We start from the raw sequence: 6,748 nt of genomic DNA, 5'->3' as shown, positions 1-6,748 counted from the left end.
TTATTATACCTTTTATATTTTTATTTTCCGTAAGAAACCCAAGAAGAAATATACTCTTTTGTGATACATAAACGTGTTTGTATATGTTGAATATATAATAAATGATATGTTTTTTCCACAAAAATAGTAGGAATAAATACTAAAACATTTTTCTGCAGTACTGTAATAAAATATAAAATACAAATAAGAATTTCAAATAATAATTTATTTTTACAAGCTAAAAATTAAATTATACGGAAAGTATAAATATTAATAGAAATTTTTGAAATATTTAAAAAATATACTTACAAAATTGACTGTAGTGATTGATACAGTGATATTGATGTTACCAGTACACGATGTTATTGATACACGTACGATATTACGGTGCACTGATTCACATTCATAACATTCGCATAGCGACAGCATTTTATACTGCTGTGATTATATGTACAGACTGTTTCCGCAATAAGTTGTTTACACCGGTTTGACTTGACATTCTACGACATTCAAACTTTGCTTCGTAAGCGTTGTCTAGCTGTGCGCGATAAAAACGTTTCACAGTTATACATCCGCAGAATATTGTCGAAATAGATTTGCTTTCATCGTTATCCCCTGTTAAATGCAAAAATGCGAGCAGAACGTGCTGCGTGAAGAATTGCTGCGTGCGCGCAGCGTAAACGAGATGATATGCGTATATCAGAGGCGTATATCAGAGAGGCGTTTATAATTATTTCTCAAAAATAATACTTTAGAAAATAACTTTATCACACGTGGTTGAATTTATCTTAAAATAACCTTTAATTTGGTTAAAAAAAAATTCGAAAAATAAAAAAAAATGGTGCGGATAAACAAAAAATTAAGCAATAAAAAATTATTTTTAATTATAATTATAAAGTACTTTTAAAGCCATTCAATTTTTATTCAGACCATTTTTTTCTATCTCTCCTAGTTTCGACGATATTCGAATTGAAATTAAAAAACTGATTTCTTTCTAAGGGGTGTTTCACTCCTTAAAAGCGCAAATGGGCACAAATATGAGGTAGCTTAATTCTTGGTTTGTCTGGAGAATAACATATCAAAAGCTCATTAAAATCGAAGAGGGATTCTTGGGTCCCTTTCCTTGTTAGATAGTAAAGGGATTCGAACTCTGGCTGAGGTGATATTTTTCGTAATAAATTCTTTGCAATGTTTTAAAAAAGTTATTAGCATCATTATTATTAAACTGTCAATTTAATTTGTAATTATTATGATAATTCTTATATTTTAGATTAAAATTACGTTTTAAAATGATAAGTAGGGGGAGATGGGGATCCTTCATACGCTTTTGGGAATTTTGCTTTCCAAACTGTATTAAATGCTTTTACACTACTTAAGTTTGTATTAATAAATAATATAGATATCCAGCTACAATAAAAAATGCAATTAAAATAATAAATAAATATATAACTGAACACAGATGATTTTTACAAAACTTGAAAATCGTACGAATCTACCCTCAGGCGGGGTAGCTTCGTACCCCGGTGTAATAGGGCACCTATGTACGCATAAGATACTCGTAGCTTCGGATATAAGCATAAAACATTAAAATTATTATTCTAAATATTTATTGACAATTAAAATTTAAATGAAAACAATCTTGTCAGTAGGTAATTAAACATTTTTTATAAACTTTTGCATAAAATAAACTTAATAAATTAAACTTCTTTAAATCAACGTTGAGATCAAAATTTAAATGTTTAATTAAAATAATATTTTTAATTAAATAACAAAATAATATATACATTGTCACGCGCTCGCGGAGGTTCGTGGTTCGCGCGAGTGCGGATCAAAAACGGAACGAGGGAAATCGTGAATGATTTTGGGAGGGAAGATGCTAGCCCTCGTAATTTTGTCCCTCCGGCGACCAACACGGGGTATCGACGCGAGAGTTGGGCGCCAGACGTGCTCTACGGCGACGTCACTCGCGAAACGCAAAGTTAAGGCAATAGCGCGAAAAATACACTTGCACGCGACGATACCCGAAATTCACAGACGGATGCTACTCCCAAGGTCGATCGCGCGAGGGCCGGCCGGCTCTACCTAACGGCAGAGGGGCAGGGCGAGAACTAAGGGCGAGTTAGGCGACGGACGATAGGATGGTGCGGAACGGGCGAAAGAATTCGTACTCCAGAATGTAAGTAATAATACCGTTTAATAACCGCGTGGCAAGGCGGTCAGAACCAGCCGGAAACAAAATAACAGTTAGATAATAACAAAAAAAAAATTGAAAATAAAAAAAACTGACTAAACGCAGGTAATCCAGCGGAAATATAAGTTCCGGTGTAAGACAAAAAATTTAGTAACGAAATCCGACCGGTAGATGAGAACGCGATCAAAACGAGACGGCACGGTATTACAATAAAGAATATCTCTCGGTACGACGCGAGTACCGAGTTCATACAACGACAAGCGCGACCAATAACCTCAATAATAGGCTCGCACGTCGGACACGCATACGGAGACGAAAAACGAACAGAAAATTACTTAAGCCGATACGCGACGGAATCGCGCGCAATACTACAATACAATACGCCGATAAGTACTCGCGATCTCGAGTACCCGCGCACTTACGCTAATGCTCGCGCACTGGTGCACGAGGGCTTTGTGGCACATTCGCGGTGACGATCTCCGGGTGGCTCGATCCGCGATACACTTCTGGTAGCCCACGGCAAATTTCGGTAGGGACCCTCGCACTTGAGGACGAAAGCCATTAACCAAATACTACAAAGTACGCGTCGCCAAAAGGTACGCGCGCAACGAGACTCGAACATGAAAATAGCGTTTCCGTCCGCAGAGTGCGAGCGGGATCCTCGACCTGTCCGCGGCTTTACACGTGAAACAGAGGGTCACCTCACTGGCACGATCTCCTTCTCGACGTCCTCGCAGGTCCGGGCCAGCAGCCTCTCGTCTCTCGCTCTCTCGCAATCTCGCGCTTTCGCTCGCTCTCTCAAATCGTCCGCACGCTCGGATCGCTCGCACGCAAAAGCGACGTAGATCGCGCTCGATACACAATCGATGCCTGCACCCCCAGCTCGGGGGTGCGCAACATAGCGGCGCACACGGTCACGACCAATCACGGCGCGCCGCAGGGGTCTTGCCGTGGCACGGGCGTAGATGGCGATTTTCCTACGGGCGCCTCGCGTCCTCGCGAGGCCGCCTTATTTCCAGGATGTGGCGGCGTGGCATCTGGTGGACGCGTTCTTCGCCCTTTAATCCGACTTGGTCATGTCGTCTCGGCAGCTCTCGACGGTGACCCCTGGCCATGGGGAAATCGCCGGCCGTATTGCCCTTCGCGGGCCTCAGATCCTTCGCTCGCCTTCCTTGTCGCGCCCCTGGCGGCTCTTGTAAATCCTGGCGCGCCGTCACGCGCTCAGCGTGTGCGCGCCCCGTCGCCTGGTCACCATGTGCCCGGTGCGTGCCCCCCCTAGCTCCTGCGCCAGGTCGCCTGCACTCCACGTCCTCTCCTTCGCCGGTGGTCTTGAATCCTCTCCTCCGATGCTCCTTGCGTCCGGTGAGGTGCCGCGTTACATACAAGAGATTCAAAAATAATTAACAAAAAAGTACGCAATTTAACCTCGGGCTTCCCGGAGATCTCGGTCTCGCTCTACATGACGCGGTTGCCCGGCAAAACGGGCGCGAACCCGCGCCTTGTGACGGCGGCGGGACGCTGCTCCGCTGCAGCGGACTGCAACGTCACAACATATACGAAAGATGCCCTCATGCTTGTGTACGAATTTATCTCAAATTCAAAAGAAAATAATTACGCTATTTTTCATAGAATTCACTAACAATACGATAAAATTAATAATTAAAGTATAATTTTAAGACATTGTACTTACTAAAAAAATATTGTTTTTGTTTATAACCTTAATTAAAGATATCTTAAATTACTTGTCAAATACTTTGGAAAATTTACTCAGCGCTAAAACACGTAATATCTTACTCTGTCAGTTTACGTAGTTTGATTAATATAAAATTTTGCTGGCATGTGGCCGAGCAATAAGACTAACTAAATATGTATAGACGTGTTCTGAATCTGCGCGGTTCTTCCCGAATCACTGAATGTATGTATGTGCCCCGTATACGAAGGATTCTCATCTCCCCATAAATATAAAGTTACAATTTTTACTTATTTTTGCATAATAAAGAATTCAATTTTTTTAAAAAGCTGTTCTTGTTTTGAACATCATTTATAATTTATGTCGTTGTTTGTTTCTTTTCCGAGTCCGGGCAATGGACTGCTCTCGCGCCGATCACCACTGCTGAGGCCTCGCTATAAATCGAGCCTTCCGTGAGGCGATTAAGAGTATAGGATATTGGGCTTAGCGGTTCTCCGGGGTTGCGACTTCACCCAATAATACAATCACAGTCAGTCGATTTGCTTGCTATACGAGTTTTTATTTCTGTTTTGTACAATCGTCTGATTCTCGCGATGTCTCGTCACTCACTAACTTTTTCGGCGCTGTCGTGGCGCGAACCTCCGCTCTTTCCTCTTGCCGCAAATATGCACACTAAATCAATTAGCCCTATCGATACGACAGTCGCCGATTGTGAACAGTCGTATTATCGGACGCTATGTAATTTTATAATATCAAATTATCATACAAGTTTACGTTGATGTGAGTTCAAATAGGGTAGTGCATGCGTACCACACGACGCTGACTCCAACTAGCGTCGCATAGCCTATCCTACCCAATTCCTATCCTCCACGAAGCGTAGCAGAAGACTACACGGACGAACCCCGGAGAACCGGAGCAACCCTGCTGGAGACTGGGAAACCAATCCCAGTGGAAGAGTCAGGGCTGACGAGAGAGGGAGAAGTGAAATCCTCTGAAAAGAGGGTTAAACTATGGGCTAATAATCCATTCCTGGAAAATCTATTATTACGAACCCTCTAAAGGAGCCTCGGAAAAGACACAGGCAACAACTTAGGCGACGAAATATGAAAATATCTTTAGGTACTTGGAATGTGAGAACAATGTATAGACCAGGAGCAGGAGAAAGATCTATTGGAGACGCTAAGAGAATATGGAATTGAAGTAACTGTAATACAAGAAACCAAATAGCAAGGAAGAGAAATAAGAGACACAAAGTCACATACAATACTATACAGTGAAAAGGAAAAAAAAGGACGGAACTAGAAATAGACACGACGTTTATAATGGATAGGAACCTTAAACATAACATATTGTTAGGATTCATATTGATTGGATTTCCAACCTATCAATGAAAGGATATGTAGAATAAGACTAGTAACAAAATTTTTCAACCTGTCAATCATAAATGTACATAGTCCTAAGGAAGAAAAGGAAAAGATGTAAAGACGGAATTTTACCAACTACTGGAGAAAACATACGATAATGCTCCCAAAAATGATATAAAACTAATTATGGGTGTTTAGAAGATGCGGGCTTGCAAATCTACAATAATGCGATAATTTTGAAAACCAATGCCTTTATTTGCGTACAATACAAAAGCACGTTCTTACTCGAACTGCGAGCTTACTACTACTACTTGACTCTAACAGAGGGCGCTGGCCGGTTATCTTGCATATATGAACGAAATCAAACTAATAGAAATAAATGAACTGAATATTTGATTTAAAGAAATTAAATTAATTAACAAAACAAAAAAAAAGGATAGCAATCAAATCGCGCAATAATCTTACCATCCCGCCCGCCTTAAAAGGCTCTCTTTCAACAATATATGTATTATGAATCGCATGGTTATAAATCAAGTTTACAATCTTCCTCTTGCGGTAAAGAACATACATTCCTCACTGCTCGCTTGAACTTGCCACTAGCGTTCTGTACCGTAACAACACGAACTACGTTGTCGCTTCCTGGGTGGACCTCAGTTATTCTTCCTATTGCCCATTGTAACGGCGGCAGATTGTCTTCCTTCAGGAGCACTAATGTACCTGGTTGCAAATTTTCTTCTCCACTTCTCCATTTGTTCCTGCGTTGTAGGTCTACCAAGTATTCTCTTGTCCACCTGTGCCAAAAGTCTTGACGAACCTTCTGCAGATGTTGCCAAAGCCTTAGTCAATTTTCTGGTATGTCTAACAATAAGTAGCCTCGTTCTACCGGTTGCAGTAGCCGTTTCCCAATTAAGAAGTGTGATGGAGTTAAGATTGATAAGTCTCGAACATCGTTGGATATAGGCGTGAGCGGTCTAGAGTTTAATACAGCTTCAATGCTCACAAGTAGCGTGTAACACTCCCCGAAGGTCAACGTGAGTCCCTTCGTCACAACGTAAAAGTGTTTTTTCATAGCTTTGATGTTTGATTCCCAAAATCCTCCAAAGTTGGGTGATCTTAGAGGTATAAAATGCCACTCTATTTTTTGATTGGCAAGCTCTGCCCTTATCACATCGTGCTGCTTCTAAATAAATTCGTAAATCTTCTTAAGCTCTCTCTCAGCGCCGACAAAATTAATAGCATTGTCAGAGTTAATTGTGAACAGTTGCCCCTTCGTCCTGTGAAACGACGCAAAGCTGAAAGGAACGATTCTGTCGTAAGATCTGTCACCAGTTCAAGGTGGACAGCCCTTGTATGGAAGCATATAAATAGTACTATACAGGGTGTCCCACCTCTACCGGATTTCCTTTTAAGAACGTGTTCCTAAGATAATTTTAAGACGAAAATCCTAATACAAAAATGTCGAGGCTATAATACTTTTCAAATTATAAAGGATTTAAGTTAACCAAAGATCGGAAGAGCACACGT

The sequence above is a fragment of the Wasmannia auropunctata genome, unplaced genomic scaffold, assembly GCF_000956235.1.
Source record: "Wasmannia auropunctata unplaced genomic scaffold, wasmannia.A_1.0 LD336090.1, whole genome shotgun sequence".
NCBI lineage: Eukaryota > Metazoa > Arthropoda > Insecta > Hymenoptera > Formicidae > Wasmannia > Wasmannia auropunctata.
The sequence above is the reverse complement of the archived record's forward strand: the minus strand, read 5'-3'. Positions refer to the sequence as shown.